This window comes from Hoplias malabaricus, chromosome 1 (genome assembly GCF_029633855.1).
Source record: "Hoplias malabaricus isolate fHopMal1 chromosome 1, fHopMal1.hap1, whole genome shotgun sequence".
Lineage (NCBI taxonomy): Eukaryota > Metazoa > Chordata > Actinopteri > Characiformes > Erythrinidae > Hoplias > Hoplias malabaricus.
The window spans coordinates 40852126-40868892 of NC_089800.1; the positions used below are offsets into that span (position 1 = coordinate 40852126).

The 16767-nt window shown below is 40.7% G+C and overlaps 1 protein-coding gene across 1 annotated transcript in view; it reads right to left on the reverse strand.

Annotated features, from left to right (window-relative positions):
* Positions 1-16767, reverse strand: part of cadm1b (cell adhesion molecule 1b) — a 252083-nt gene that overhangs the window by 128162 nt on the left and 107154 nt on the right. The window lies entirely within an intron of this gene.

Below are 16767 nucleotides of genomic sequence, written 5' to 3' on the forward strand. Positions count from 1 at the left end.
AGTGAGTCTTGCGTTTCTGCCACTTGTTTCTTGTGTTATTCGTATGGCGTTGTCCTAGGTTTTAAAGACGTTTTCTAACTTAGGTTAGAAACTAGGTTTCTAACAGCCTCAGTCCACATCAGGCTTTTCTGTTAGCACTGTATTAACTTAGAAGCTAATAGAAGTAGTGTGTACTTGGTTTTCCACTTTTCAGTGCACCTGTACATAAACCACACTTTTCATAAAATCAGCATACACTCCATGTCCACTGCTCCATTCCATCAAAAATCTCAATCTAACACAAGCACTATCCCAGTTGGGAGCTTGAGAGTAAGCGATCAACAGAGTGGCATGATCTGGTGAAATGAGAGATGGAGTAAGTCCATCTTTAGCCTTCCGATTGGACTCTGGAGTGATGTGAGGCTTTCCATTATTTTCCTATGTTGGATATTTCTGACTCAAAAACATTCACAATTCATACAGTGTAAGATGGACAGAGATGTAATCAAAGTGATCATTCAGGCAACAGCCAGAGGAGAACTATCGTAGAGGGGAAAAAAGGAAAAGCTTTGTGCAACAGAGTATGGAGATAGAGTGCAACAGAGTATGGAGATAGAAGAGCTATTTGCTGAATACATGCGTAATGTTTACAGTGTATACATCCTGATGTCATGTTTCTCTCTTCATAATTTTCAGGTCAGCTGCCAGTTCATAGTGAAAAATTTCTCGCTGTGATATCAGCGTTTCTCAAACACATCTGCATCTGCCAGTGTCTCACCTTCACGCCCACTGACAGCCAGTGTAGGGCTGATAGTATCGGTCTAATACAGTCAAATGTCATGGTTTATAAGAATTCTAGCTGCAGCTTTCAGGAATTACTCTTTTACAGGAATGTCCAGAAAGCATAGTAATCCTTGCCCTGTGAAGTACTGGCACCCCCTCCAGGGTGTGTTTCCGCCTTGTGATTCCGTATAGGCTCCAGACCCACCCTGAATTGGATAAGCAGTTACAGATAATGATATTTGGCGTATGTTCAGCCTGGTGCTTGAGCCTGTTGGGTCTGTTTTTGTTGCAGCACTTCAAGCAAAACTAATGTGTTTTTTACTTTCCTTTTTTTTAACCATAGGATTACAGCTTCAAAGTCATTGTGATATTTCCCTGACCTGTAATAAGGAGAACAGAGCCTCTGTCTTAGCCACTAAGAGTTCAGTATTGCAGAAACTACACAATGCAACTTTTGGAGGAGGGAAAGAACCTCCCCCACGCGACCCCCATTCCCTCCTGTATTTCAAGACAGTGCTGTACAATTGAATAATACACTGCAACTGTAGGGGGAGCATAAGAGCAAAAATACCAAATCTTAACTAATGTTTTCTTTACAAACAACTGTCACTAGTCAATTGCATGACTAGTGATTCACCTTCCTGTCAAAATATGTGGCTTCTTTAAGTAATGTTTTCCTAACCATAGTTGAGTTACATAATGAGCTTTGTAATTGAGTCACACTGCCTGTACGTGTTTCTACAGGCACACTATGAAGACTTTCTTTTCTTTGGAGTGCATGCAGTTCATCGGGTTGGGGATAAACAGGGTGTAGAGCAGACAGGAAGGCAATGTACAACACATAGCTCTAATATAGCTACGCACATGAAGGAAAGCTGAACACTTGTCGTTGTAAACTGCCTCCAGGTAAGTGGTTCACAGTGTTAAGACTGCTCAGTTAATCCTGACAAAAAGGCATCATTCATAACGCTGTCATCAGACATTAGCCGAGCGCCAGAGTGACGGATCCAACAAACTGATTTCTCCCTCTCACAGCCCTGAATGCTTCTTTTTTCTTCTTGCTTTCAAGCAGAATAATTGTCACTGCATCGTATTCTCTACGGAGTCGTAGTTGTTTATTCGACTTTTACTTGTCTATGCACTGCTTTGCTTCAATAACGTCATAACGAGGATCACAAACTCGCTGACAGTGAAGCAATCGCAAATATAGCTGAGCTTCAAAGCATATACTTCTGATACTGGATCCCAGTCATGGCTTAAGTTTGTAAAAAATGGAGGATAGTATTTAATCCCAAACAGCTACTTTCTGGGAGAATTCTTGCACAAAAGAGTAAGGTTACCATACCCAGTGGTAGGTTTGGGCTTCAGGGGTGTATAGTCCCCCAGCTTTGGGCTTTGTAGCAGTGGGCCTGTGGTATGGTGGACTTCCTTTGAACACAAGGAAAATGAAGGAGATGCATAATGCATGTCACTTGTAATAATTCCACTGTAAAAGTGATTTGTGACTTTATTTTGCAATTTTATATGAATTTCACAGTTTAAAATAAATTACAGTGGCATCTGGAAGCTAAACACATGAATGTGGTGGTGATGTGGGGGTGGGGGGTGCTTAAAAATATTCTTATTTACTGCAGAAAATGTTTTAATCATTGCATTAAACTTTTAAATTCTGGGCAGAGGGCAAGTCTTTAACATGTCTTTTAAAGCAACACTAGGTAGTACTTTTTTTTTTACTAATAAGTACAGCTTAAGAATCACTTTAATGCTCCACTGACCTGTGAAAGGTAGAACCGAGCCTCTGTCACTGCTCCTCCAGGCTTAACACGGTAGAAACTACACTGTGTAACTTTTGGAGGAGGGTAGGAAAACAACCCTGCGTTAATTTTAGTGCAGTGCTCTAAAGGTGAATTCTCCCACCTCCCCATTGTTTTTCAGTATAGTGCAGCAAAAATAAATTGCACAAGGGGAGCCCCAGGAGAAAATAAATAAATAAATAAATAAACAAATCTTACCCAGTGTTCCTTTAATAGAAAGTTGGAAAGGTCATAAGATTAATATGGAAAATGAACATAGACTAAATTAAGTCAGGCCAGACTGGCCCCAAAATGAATGTCTCCGGTCAGTCCGTGCTCACTGTGAATAAGCAGAAACCGCTTCATTTGAGTGAAAATTAAAAGACCATCCAGCTGTGTTAGCTCATTATCATTTTTTTCTACCCTTCATTTTTACATGCATATTGCTATGTTTTCTCTGGGAGCACTGTCCACTTCAAAAAGAGCAGAAAGAAAAAAAGAAAAAAGAAAAAAAAACTGAACGTGTAAGAGCCATCTATTTAGGACATCTGTTCTTCCCTTTCCAAATTACCACCAGACTGTTTGGACAGATGACACAAGTGGCAAGTGTAGTGCAGCTAAGGAAAAATGACAAATTAGCTCCAGCACCGTTGCCTCACAGTGCAACTTTCACAGCGGAACAAAAGGGAGAGGGGAGGAAATTAGCCCGCTAATTACTGAAAATTACAGCTGTTACGTTAATGTTGTATTATGGACTTTTCCATCGCAAACCCTCTTAAAACTGACATTTCAAAAACGCTCTATGGTTCCCAATGTGACTAATTTCATCAGGGTAGGCTTGGAGGGGGAAAACAAACCCAACACATAAGGATATACAGCTTTAGAATTTCTGCCATTAAAAGTCCTGCCTCTTTGAATTTAGCGCTGAGATTATGCAAGGACTCCAGGGAGTAATGTGGCGGACAATAAGGCCATAAATAATTCTCCAAACAGCCTGAGCACTGTTTACAGTGCAGCGAACGCTTCGGATTTCCGAAGCCATTTCTCTCTTATCAAGTACTTTCCAATGATCAATTATTCAAATCGGCCTCCGATGGGCCGCCTTTTGTCAACAAATTTGTGAAAAATCTGATTTATTCTTTGGTTTAAGACTTTTGAGAGGTAATTTTTCATTGAAATGGCCTTTAGCATTTCTTATTAAAATACATTATTGCTCTTGTAGATTTATTTATTCAATGTGATAGATCATTAGTCAGATTAATGTAATGTGCTCTCATGCTATTAGAACGGGTGGGCCTGCAGAGAGCTGGATGTTTTTTTTTTCCCCCTCTCCACTGTAAATTTCTTGCACAGTTGAATGGGAGAGCAAGCGCAATACGCTTTGAATGTTAAATTCATTAGGATTTCCTCAGGTATGCTCAGGCACGTCCGGAGCCATGTTCTTCTTTTCCACTGGCTGCAGATCTGTTAAACGCCTCGTGCTAAAGGCAAATATAGCTCTGTCACATTTTCAGAAATGTATTTCATTCTATATGTACTAATAGGTAGGTCAAACTCACCACTAATGACCTCACATTGTTGACGTCCAGTCTATCCAACATATCATCACTATCATGTCAAAACTCCATTGACAATAAAATTATCACACCCTGGATCGCCAAGTACACACAAACATAGCATCCTTAAGCCATGGAAGTGACCAAGCGAACAGAGGAACCATTAGATTGTACTGGAAATAAAAAGTCTTTGCATCCTTATAAAAAATCTCCATGACCAGTGGCTGTGTAAAATGAAGTACTGGTCATGTGCAGAGCTAGCCAGCTGACCTCCTGAATAGGTAAACAAGTACTTTCAGAAAAACTAATATACTACAGTCAGCTATGCAAATTAAAGTAGGTCAACTCTGTGGTGTTTGTGTTTTAAAGAAATTGAGGAAAAGGGTTTTTGTTTCACCCTCACATAGGCACCTATTCATGGCAAAGGCAACCTTGTCCCAACCTATGCCCATTATTAACGCTTGCTGTCAGTATTACAGATTGCTTCTTTAGGAACTCTGCCAAATGAACTAACCCAATTGTAGTGGTCACCAATTCTCTGACCTCGCACAATGCCACCCACCTCGGGAAGGTAAGGATGAGCATGTGCCTCCGCTGAGACACTTGTATGAAATGTACTCCCTGGATTAACCCGTTTATGCTCCATAGAGTGGGTCCCATGTTTAACATGGTTTAGTATATGCATTGGTATAATGTTGTCTCATAATGTGTAGACGATTCCACTGAGTCCTTGTCTTTCCCAAGTAATGATTCTTTCATTTGAATATGTGCTTTGACTCTTCTAACCACCTTTGATCTCTCACCCGTACATCAGATAAGGTACTGCTAGAGTTATTATTACATATCTCCTTATTCTCATGCCTAAAGAAAAGGTCTTTCTTGACTCCCTCAGTCTCCTCCACTCTTCAAAAACCTCCAGCTTCACTGTCTGCGCTCCAGCGGCAACCTCCAGAGAGAATTAATCAGTCTTCATTTCCATTCAATTCAGGGCCGTCCGTGAGCAAAGACTGCAGAAAAGCCGGATTCCGCACCATGCCGCCGCCTCAAAATGAGCCCCTTAATCCACTGATTATCCAACCTGAACTCTCCACCTCCGGAGAGACTGCGCTCCTCCACAGCAGGCCGCCGAGGGCACCTCCTTCTCGTTAAAAAAAATCCAGCATTAGTTAACATCGCGACCCACCACTGTCATTACAGCTAAGTGAGAATATGGACAGACAAGTGTATGCCTTGTGGGCTGCTTTGTTTCAACAGTTATTCAGACCAGTGATGCAGGGATGTGGACTCTCACAGTACAGATGGTTAAACTCTACAGTGGCCATCACAGATCACCTAAAGTTTGCCAATGCAATATACAGAAATGGCACAATAAATCAATAAAGAAAAACAAGGTTATGCTGTGGTGTGTGTTGCACTGGTAAAAGTGGATCAGACACAGCAGTGCTGCTGAAGTTTATAAACCATGTGCCCACTTGTTAGTCCACCATGGAGATGTAAAGCCAGAGACAGTAGGTCATCTGTTGCTGTACAGTTTGTGCTGTTCGTCCTCCAGTCTCAGACACAGATGCTCCGCCATTTTCCAGTTGATGGAGAGTCTGATATGTTCAGTGCACTAAGTTGGCCTCACTGTCAAGATTTTAACAGTTGCATTTTGCTTGACTAGCTGCCTCCTTCCATGTGTCATGTAAAAATAAGAGACTTGTGATTGGTTCTTTTGTGTTTCGGTCATATTTCTTTTCTTGCTTTAGTAGGAGGTTCTTGGACACGTTAAGTGACAAAAGGTACCAGATTTTCCCTACAAGACTCGCCCTCTGATATGATGAAAACTGGTATTGTGACACATGATATACCACTCTCTTCCACTCAATTCCTAGCTTGGGTAAGAGCAGCACATTATACCAATAAGAGTCCTTAAATTTCCTAGTGTTGCATTGCCATAGCCCACTGTAACCCTGGATAAGAGCATCTGTCAAATTCTAGAAAGGTAAATTTAAAAACATTGATGATGAAAAATGAAACAAAACAGGAGTGGACATGTTCTTTCGTTAGCATCAGGAAAGGAGGACAAAAAACAGAGGAAGTCCACCGTGGTTGCCTTTACATTGTGGAAATGCAATCCGTGCCTGGGCTCATTTCTCATCGTCTCATATCCTTAGAGGCAGCAGGGGCCTGAACGCTGCTTTCCTGTCGCCTCTGTGTTCACATTGTCCAAACTGTCCTCCTGCCGGCCGCCTGCGGCCCATCCATTTTTTTTTTTTTGGCTTCCAATCGATGGAATGCTCCGACAGGCTGTTCAATCAGAGCCCCTCAGCCGCCACAAACAGGTGGCCTTTGGGGCTGTCTTTAGAAATCACTCCCTGTGATTACGCCTGCAGCTCTGACAGCTCTGTTTTTACCTGCCTCTGATATTCCTGCCTGGCAAATTAACAGAGGCACTGCCTGTGCAGAACCACTGAGGACCATGAGGCCAAAATCCCACCGCTGACACTTTAAAGCACTTTCATGTAGATTCCACTCCCCAGGGGCCTGCCACAAAGATGTCCCCAGTCACAGTGTCCCATCATAACAGTCTTTCTGACAGATAAATCAATTTGCGGGCTCATTTTTTTTATATATTTCATTTTTTTGTATTGCGCCACTTCTGAAATGAGCTCTTGGACCACTGACTTTGAGCCTGAGAAGCAATTAGCAATAGCAGTTGTAATGGTAGAGAGGCTAGAGAGGTTAACACTGATCTGTGCTAATTGCTCACATCCAGCTAGCCTTCCATGCAGAAGGGGAAAAAAATAACAGCAGATGATCGCACTGGCACATGCTCGCAAGGTGAGTTAGTTCTGTGGACTTGTGCCAAAACCATCCAATGCCAAGAGGTTGGGGCCAAAAATGTGCTAACTCCCACAATATGCTAACTCAAATTCACAGTACAAATGAATATAAATAGATCTTTGTTTTGACAGGGTCATGGAAAGTGTTTTCAAAAAGTGGTGCCCTAAGGAAATTGTCAACATGGCGTCTGTATTAGCAATGGACAGGCAGCATGTTGGTCCTGGGGTTGTGGGTTCAGTCCCAGCCTTGGGTCACTGTCTGTGAGGAGTCTGTGTGCTTTGATTCCTCTGGCTGTTCTGGTTTCCTCCTGCAGTCTATTGTGACTGAATGAGAATGTAATAGGTGGATCCTGCCATGCCTCCAGTGATTCAACCCACCGTAAACATGAACAGGATGAAAAGTGGTTAAAGTGTGGGGTTTGTCTTAAATAACACAAAACCTATGCTTGTCATGTTGTTCTGACTAGTATGATTTGGCATATCCCCAAAACATCAGAAGCATGTTCCTATGTATGCCTTTACCAACAAGCCAAAAGCTCTTTTTATTGAAGGAACGGACGTCCCTAATCCAGCCACCATGCAGAGCATTACAAGCTCATATTCAACCAGTAAACTGTCTGCACCTCAACTTATGAAGTCTCTACTGGGACAAACCTCTACATACAGCGGATCAGATGGAACAGACATGGACAGCATTAACATACAATAATTAGGGCATTCAGCACAATAAGGAGCGTACTTGTCCCATGATTTAACATTTAAATTTCTTTCTTTCCATTCATATATTGTCTTAAATCTGTAGTTTGTGTGATATTAGAGAATGTAAGCACTTTTTTTATTCAACCTACAGCTGTTTAGCTCCACACTAAAAGGGGTTGTGGGGAACTGCAGGGAAAAAACAACTGTTGTTTGTACTTGGCTGACGTTTAACTTGTCTGTTAGTTTTTACTCATTGATTAAACTACCACAGAATCTCATTGTAACTCTAGTTCTTTAGTTTTGTAGAACTTTCTGTAATACAGTTAGCCGTCTTCTGAATTTAGAGACATTTTCACCTTAAGCGAAAACAGCAAAAATAAGTCTATATTACCAATCTATGGAGCAGGAATAGAGCAATATCCTCAATTCAGTTCATGCTTTTCAACATTTGGAGTTTCACTGTTGTCTAAAAACCTCTGGATTCCTTTTCACTGCCGTGAGCAGAAAGAGATAGCACCTCGCATACCGAACTGAGACATACTGGTATTGAACATGCAGTCAGACTGGAGAGCTAGCAAATGGTGAGGAAACATCTTTGCAATTTTATTAAAAGTGTTTTTTTGATTACATTATGCAATACAACAAAAAAGTTCCTTAGTTGGACTGGAACCGGTCAATTGCTACACAATACATTAACATCTTCCTGCACACGAGCCTGCAGGAATAGACCACCTCAGTAAAGCGGCGAGATGCATGCAGATAAAAGTCCCAGTGCTGTTAGTCTTTATCAGCACACATGGAAAGTCTCTTGTCCAATCAAATGACTGGTTCAGAAACAACCGTGGTATAAATAGAATTATAAGCACTATGGTTTAAAATATACCTGTAGTACAATAGTTTTCTATGTATTTTCATTTCATTTCATCGTGTAGTTTCAAGAAATGCCAGTGTTGTTACGTTTATCTTGTGACATGAGATATAAGTGTTAACATTTTCTGATTCTGTCATTAGGAACTTAATGTTTTAATTTATTGACTAAAACAAGTAGATCATTACAGAAATTACTATTTTAAAAATAAACTAAAGACAACTTGCAGAGGAAACCCTTTTACTTAAGGTGAAACAGGGAAGCAAATCTATTTCTCCTCACAAACTCAGGACATAGCAGCTCCATGGGCAGCGTTCACGTGGATGAAATACCTGCTCATATTAATCAGTGCTATAAATACACTGCTCTGCCTGGTCTTAGTGTTGTTTTCACAGACTGCTTTGACAGGTATCTACAGCAAGCTGTTATACAAAACAAGAGTACACTTTCACAAAAAGTAAAAGAGGGAAAAAATATCAGCCGTTTTAGAAAGAGGTGGGGACATGCTCTCAGTGTCATTAGTGTAAATTCCTCTTATGTGTATAACTATAGGTCTGATCCCTTATCATTAGTGGAGTACAGCCATTGTGGACACAGATGTTTAACCCTGCACGTACAGCCTGTATAAGCTCGCAACACAATTGTATGCTGTGGAGCAGCTGCAAATGAGTTTGAGGTCGCCACAATCGATGCCAAGTGTTGGTTAGAGGGTATATTGCCCACCCCACCACCCCCCAATACATACATACACACACACACACACACACACACACACAACTGCAATAGTTGTGAGATGAGTTGGAGTATCTCCAGATATAATCTTCCATCATCACTGCTTGCTCTTTACTAATGATCTCATAACTGAATACAATCAAATGCTCAAAAATAGGATGTGGGTTTTTTTAACAATGTGAACACAATAATCAGTGCCTGAGTTGAATATAAACTCTGAATACTGTGTTTATATGGGGTCATGGGATTCAACTGTCAGTATGCACACTTTAAAATACAAATCAAAATCACTACACTGAGAAGAACTTAAAGAACTAAAACACTGTATAGGCAAAAAAAGGCAGGGTTGTACTCTCTCTATACACTCACACACACACACACACACACACACACACACACACACACACACACCATGAAGTACTTCAAACTCTGTTAAACTGAAACAAATAAATATAGTATAAGAATGAGTGCTGTCACTGCGGGATTGCTAGGTTTGGTCCTGAAATTCCCTCGGCAGTTCCTTTCTTCCTAGAATGAATAGTATTTTGGAGAATGCTGAGTGATATTGTGTGCAGCTCTTTTAGAAAGTGGGCTCCAGTCTAAGCACTGCTCAATTGGGCCATTAAGTGGGAGGCACAGAAACCGGGGAAATAGCCTTGAAAGTACAACACCACTTAGTATATTATTATTATTATTATTATTATTATTATTATTATTATTATTGCATTACATTTATCTCAAACGAAGCAAATCCGTTTCCAGGCAATAAGTCAGCAGTGCATTTAAACCATTATAATATTATAGCTGAAAAGATGAGTCAAATATTGAAGGATGAAATCCGGAGTTTAAAAGTATTAGAGTGAGAGTAATCATTTCCTTCAGCCCCGAGTGGCTCTAAAACTCTATCCCATTTTTTTTCTTCAATTTCTTCTGATAATAGAGTTGACCGTATAGAGACGGTACATTAGCAGATACAAGACTTCTCCAGAAGCCAACTGGATGCAATATACTGACTTTTCAGTTTGGAATACTTTCTGTGGACTTGTTTTTGTCTGAACCTTTACACAGCTTATATTAAGTGAGCTACATTAAGGGGACAAATTAACACAGCTTGGTCATCTTAGTGAAAAGTTTGTGACAAGCTTTGGTCAAAATACCAAAAGCAGCTAACAAAACAACACCATTCTCCCTCATCAAGACTTCAAGGCTGCTAAACTGAGAATGCGTTTCTCATTGGTCGTCACTTTTATTAAGCCAATCAGCAGCCAGAGTTAGCTGTCATTCAGTCTGTCCAGGAGCCAATGGAGTTGTTCCTTCAAGGAGACACTTAAACATACAAACAATTCCAAATAGAACCAATCTCTTTAATTAAGACCTCTAGAAGAACATTTTTTAAGGGTGTAGGGAATCACAATTAAACGTACCATTTGTACACCAGCAATGAAAACAACTGTGTGCTCTCGTCAACAACCTCCCTGTAGTAAGTTCACTTCCATGACTTCCAGGCATGATATGTCAGACTCGCAAAAAGAGTTCCTCATTTGGACGTTTAAGGAAGTGTTTAAGAGATGGAAATATTTTCTGTGTTTTAAGGCGGCATGGCTACTGGAGCAGTGGCTTCCGTTGAGAAGCCCCTGAAGAAGCCTCTTTGTTTCTTCAAGAGCTCACATTCAATTCTTTAACTGTAAGAGCGGGGAATAAATGAGCTCCGGCACAGATTGGGGAGCGGATCGGAGACGTCTAGGTATGAGATATTACACATGCAGACGCATGCCCCTTCTTGACAAGCGGCGACATTCAGAAGGGATTACTCGAGATGTGAAGCACCATATCCAGCCCTCTGACTGGAAGGCACAATTAAGAGAGAACTTCTGCACCAAACGGCAAATTGCAATGAGACTCAAAACATTTTACTTTCTGCATACGATTAGCCGGCCTGATTAATAATGCATTATGAACAAGCCCGTGTGGATGGAAACCTCCTTTTCTGGAAGCTGCTTCTACTACGAGGAGCCGAGGGGACAGGGCTTGATGAAGATGATATTCGAAGACAGCAATTAAAGATTCCTATAATGATCTACAATTTTTAAACATCTTTATTTGTTTTTTTTTGTTTGTTTTTTTTCATGTGTAGAGTTCAGGCCCAGTTGCTTGAGTTGGTCTGAGACAAAAATTTCTGAGTGAATGTGAGGTCCACAAAAGCCGTCATAATAAGGGAAGCAAATTTTGGTACATGGCTTGAGTCTAGAATGCAAGGAGCATCAGCAGATGTGAACACACTAAGTGATGAATTACACTGTTTCAATAATTCCCTTCTGAGGAACAACGTTGAATCGGCATTTATGACAAAGTAGGTTATGAATTAAAGGAGGGCATCAGTGAGTGGGTTTAGATATTCCTGAAAACATCCAAGGTATATATTCTAAGAACAATTAGCCTGAGAAAAATTATGGCTAATTCTGTAAAGGCATTAATGTGTTTTACCACAAAGGGAGATATCATTAACCCAAAGTATTCACTAATATAAAGCAATGAGGTCAAAGCGATGTTACCATGATAATGTGGTGCTGTGAAGAAACATAATATAATCTACCAATATTCAATAGGGAATTACTATTAATTCTTAATAAAAATGACAATGAACAGTTCTCCTACAAAGAAATGTAGTGTGTTGATTTTTGCAGTCTACACTGAACGATCACTGGATTAGGAACACCTACATTGTATCCACACTCATTTTAATCAGCTCCACTGACCATACAAGAGCACTTTACAATTCTACAGTTCCAGACTGTCAGTCCATCTGTTCACCTGTGTGTTAGTGTGTCTTGCATCAGACACAGCAGGGCTGCTGGAGTTTTTAAACACTGTGTCCACTCCCTATCCACTCTTAAACACACCTACCTGGTTGATCCACCTTGTAGATGTAAAGTCAGAGACAGAAGCTCATCAGACGCTGCACACTTTGTGTTGGCTGCCCTCTAGACCTTCATCAGTGGACACCAGACATTGTCAGTTGGATCTTTTTGTCTGGTGGGTTGTTCTCAGTCCAGCAGTGACCATGGAGGATTTAAAAAACTCCAGCAGCACTGCTGTGTCTGTTCCACTCTTACCTACACCACAATATCAGTGTCACTGCAGCTCTGTGTATGAACCACCAGTCTGTATTTTTAGATCTACAAAGTGTTCTTGTATGAGACACTGAGTGTAGATACAAGGTAAGTGTTCGTAATCCAGTTATCGTTCAGTGTAAAATGTATAGTCGATGCATTCAATTAGAAAAATCTATGTGTTAGGGCTGCAGTTAGTGTTATGGACATAATACTTATGGTGATGCAGGTTTATTGTGACACTAGTCATTATTGCTGGGTTTAAGAATCCTCACAGATAAGCAGATAAATATAGTTTAGGAGGTGCTCATTGGTGTGTGTGTGCTTTGTAAGCAGCTTTCACACACACAGTGCACATAGTATGATCCCAAACCCAAAAAGATCACAAAATCTACCACTTTTCCCAAAGTTAACACAGTTCTGGGGTCTTAATTACATGACTGTTACATGCTTTGGACAATATACCACCAGGATCAAACACCACAGTACTTTTCTCCCTTTCTCCCATCTAAATAATCCGGGAAAAACATTATATTTATTTTGGACCATTACGTTGTGCTGATATTATATATATATATATATATATATATATATATATATATATATATATATATATATATATATATACACATAAATCACACAGCCGTATTGTGTGCTGTCAAATGTGTATAATGTGTATAATGTTAGTAGTTTCGACTTGACTCTTGCTTTGTAATTGTCTAAAGAGTTTTCAGTCTTAAGCAGAGACAGAGATTTCACCCCAGTGAAGCAGCAGCAAGTTCTCTGGTTTTGGATCTTAACAAAGGGTTTTATTTTGTTATTGTACTTCAAAGCCTTCGAAGTGCACCGAGCGTTCCCTTGGGTATTCATGACTATTGCACTTCAAAAACCGAGTCAAAGGTAACACAGAAGTTCAAGTGAACTGTGAAAAAACTTTCATCCAGAAGCTTCTCATCGCTGCTGTGGAGTAACTTGCCTTCCAACAGAGGTGGCAGTAATCTCAGATAACACCAAGAGGGCGAGAATTAGGCTTTAATGTTCTGAGGTTTACGGACGAATAGGTTATGAAGATATTAAGAGGGGGTTACAGAAGTGAAGATGAGCAGACTACTAACTGCCCTGCATGCGAAATGGCTTTTCAAACGGACACAAAGACCCTCCCTGAGGCATGCCACCAGGAAGATATTTCCATAACTGGGTTGGACTCCTAGACCTGCATATTCTTCCCTTTGGCTGAATAATTTAGTCTCTGACCTTTTAGAAAGGAAGATTTAAATGTCTTCAGGCAAAGATCCAGAACCACAACTTTGATAGGTTAAGTGACATGCAGTGAAGCCTGCCCAGAAACAAAAGCGCCGTGCCCTGGGCAAAACTCTTCGACTGTTTTTCAAGACCTGGCAAAAATACAGCCCTGCAAACCAACCAGAAGCTGCTTTCCCTGTGTCTAGGGTAAATTATAACCTGGGCAAAATGGACCTTACATTGCCTGCCTGTGTTGTTTCGGGCCTGTAATTACACCTCAGCCTTCAGGCTTACGCTGTAAAACCCCTTGTAAACACAGCCACAGAGTCCAACACGACTGTCCTTTGCTAAAAGACCCAAAAATAAGTTAATAGACTTGTTTACGTACCCTAGTTACAGTCTATCCTGGAAAACAAATTGTCCCCCACCTTACTCACGTATTGCCTCTGTCTCCTGCCCTTCCTCCTGACCTCTCTCTCCCTCTCTCTTTTTCTAAACCATGAGTCCGCTTCAGGCACTTTACAGTGATTTCGACCAATGAGGATAAACCTGATTTGGGATAGCTGTAAACAGTGCTTTGATAATGCGTAACACTTTGGACAACAATGACAGGATTAGAGATGGGGGTCTAAATGCACTAAGAAACCAGACTAAGGGCATTTTCACACCTGTAGTTAATTTTTCTGGTCCGAATCAGTTAAGAAGCTTGTCATATTGGAGTGTTTTCCCCTTGGTTTGTTTTGTTTTCACACACTGAAAAATCCAAGCACACCAAAATGCTTCTCTGTTTACCTGCCTACTGCATCCAATATGCAAAGCACACCCTGGCTACGAATGCCATTTAGCACCGACCTGCGGCGTACACCTTATTGTTGGGTCGGCTTGAGGTCGGATCATGTTCTCACCAGAAACGAACCACAACACCCACACTAAAAAGTCCCGGTATGAAAACACCCTAAGGCTCAAGGTGACAGATACAAATCACTACAGAGAAAAGAGTCATTGCAGCCGCTGGAAGCATTCTCTCTAAAGCAGAAGACACTGGAGACAAAATATCCTTAACATCTTCTTTAAGACTTGGTTCTAAAACCTGGTTACAAAAACTTACAATGTAGATGTAACTGAGGGTGGGAAGAAATACCACCCATAAATGATGAAAATGGACAAACAAAATAGGTAGTGATAGGTCAAACTGAGTCACATGCTCATAAATCTGATGTGACTTCATCTACAAATGTGGCTTGAATGTCATTGAAAGGAATTAAATCTCATGTAGATTTCATCCAGGTAGTAATTCACTGGGCACAACGGCAGGAATATATACTGGACAAGGCACCAGTCCATCACAGTGTGTCACACACTCACAACTATGGGCAATTCTACACAGTCAATCAACCTACTAACAACTGTGGACTGTGCGAGGCAGCAAGAGCCTCTGGAAGAAACCCCCTCACACGAGGAGAGAACACAACACACTCCTCACAGACAGTGACCTGGGGAAGTAGGGATTAGACCAACAATTCCAGGACCCTGGAGCTGTTTGAGAGAATCATTTGCTCAAAATCTGTCTTCCTCAATTTGTTTATGAAAAAAAAGTAAATACATCTGAGCTCATCTGACACCGTTATATATATATATATTTTTTTTTTTTAACTAAAAATGTCACTAATTAGTCTGTGCACTTTTTAAGTATACTTTATGATATTGAAAATTCAAAATCAATACATGGTTTCAAGAGCATGTTATTAATATACAATATTAAAATAATTCATAAAACATAGCAGATATAAATTAAGAGAAAAACATTCAAAGATATACTTACACTTATACTTCAGTTCTAGTAACATCTGTGAATACATCATCTTTATTCTTCTGTCCAATGTTTGCACAGCCTTTTAAGTTCACTGATAACTTGTTTAAAAATAACTTCAGAGGACATTTGAGTCTGATGGGATATCATTTTCTATCTGGTGTTCCAAATTTTATAGTTCACCACACACGCAATTAACCAATATAGTTCCTTCACAGACTTGGGGAGATTTCCATAAAAACATCCAGATAAAAATTTCCATATCTGAAAATATATACCAAGATTTTCCAGCTGTTTCCATGTATCCATTGCCTCTAGCCATTATCTATGAATCCTGTAGTCCTTTGTGACACATGAAGCCTTTTTTTTTTTTTCTTTTGTGAACTGCTGCTAACATGATACAACTGGGTGGCTTAACAATTTTGGAGGAGAACATTAATTTCGCAGATATGTTGTAGAAGTGACGAGACGCTCACATTCCCAGATGGCAAGCACTGTGTTGAGTGATGCAGAAAGCCATCCTACACACCCAGAGAGTGTGAGGGCAACTGGGCTTTCTTGTAATCAAATCCACAGGTGGCTGAGGCATCACTGGGGATCAAACGTGTGATGGGGTCTGTGCTTAGACAGTTGCGCCACTTGCGAACAAGAATACCATTCTTCACTTTCTGATAAAACTTCAGGCTGGGTTTTCCTACAAAAATCCCTGCAATGGAGGAACAAACTTTCTTAAGCTAGTACTCTGTTGAAACTCAAAAAGAAACACGTTCTTCTGACGGCTACTGCGTCCACTGGAGCGGAGCTGCTAGCTGGCACATTAAAGGCTGGCGAAGTGAATTGACCACTGATAGGAGGTGAAGGGGCGCTGACTTTTTTCCTTTTGATGCTGTGTGGGAGTCTGGCAGTTTGGTGTGTTCCTCTGCATGCACAGCTCAGATTCTGAAATCGTCATCATTATCCAGCAAGTCGCTGCCATAAAAAATGTATAGCAAGCGCTTGTGAACAGACTCCAGTGAGATTGACCTGTCACTCCTGCCAGCTGTCTGACATATCAGCGTCGGCGCTGAAAGAGAGGAGACCCATCTCACTCTGGCTCGACTTATCACACGCAGGCCCAGGGAAACGAGAAAAAAACCCGCCACTGCGTCCTTCAAACGCCAGCCATGATCAATGCTCCAAATGACCTCTGCAGCCCAGTCCATGAACGTCACAGAAGACCAATAGTCCCCTCTGCATATTTTCTCATCTCAATGAAGGATAGCAGCATACGGCTGTGTTTTGGGAGAAGGTTTATAAATTACTCCAGTCCAGTTGTGAATATGTGCCCAAAAACATCATTACATCATTTTTTCCCACAGAAACATCCACTA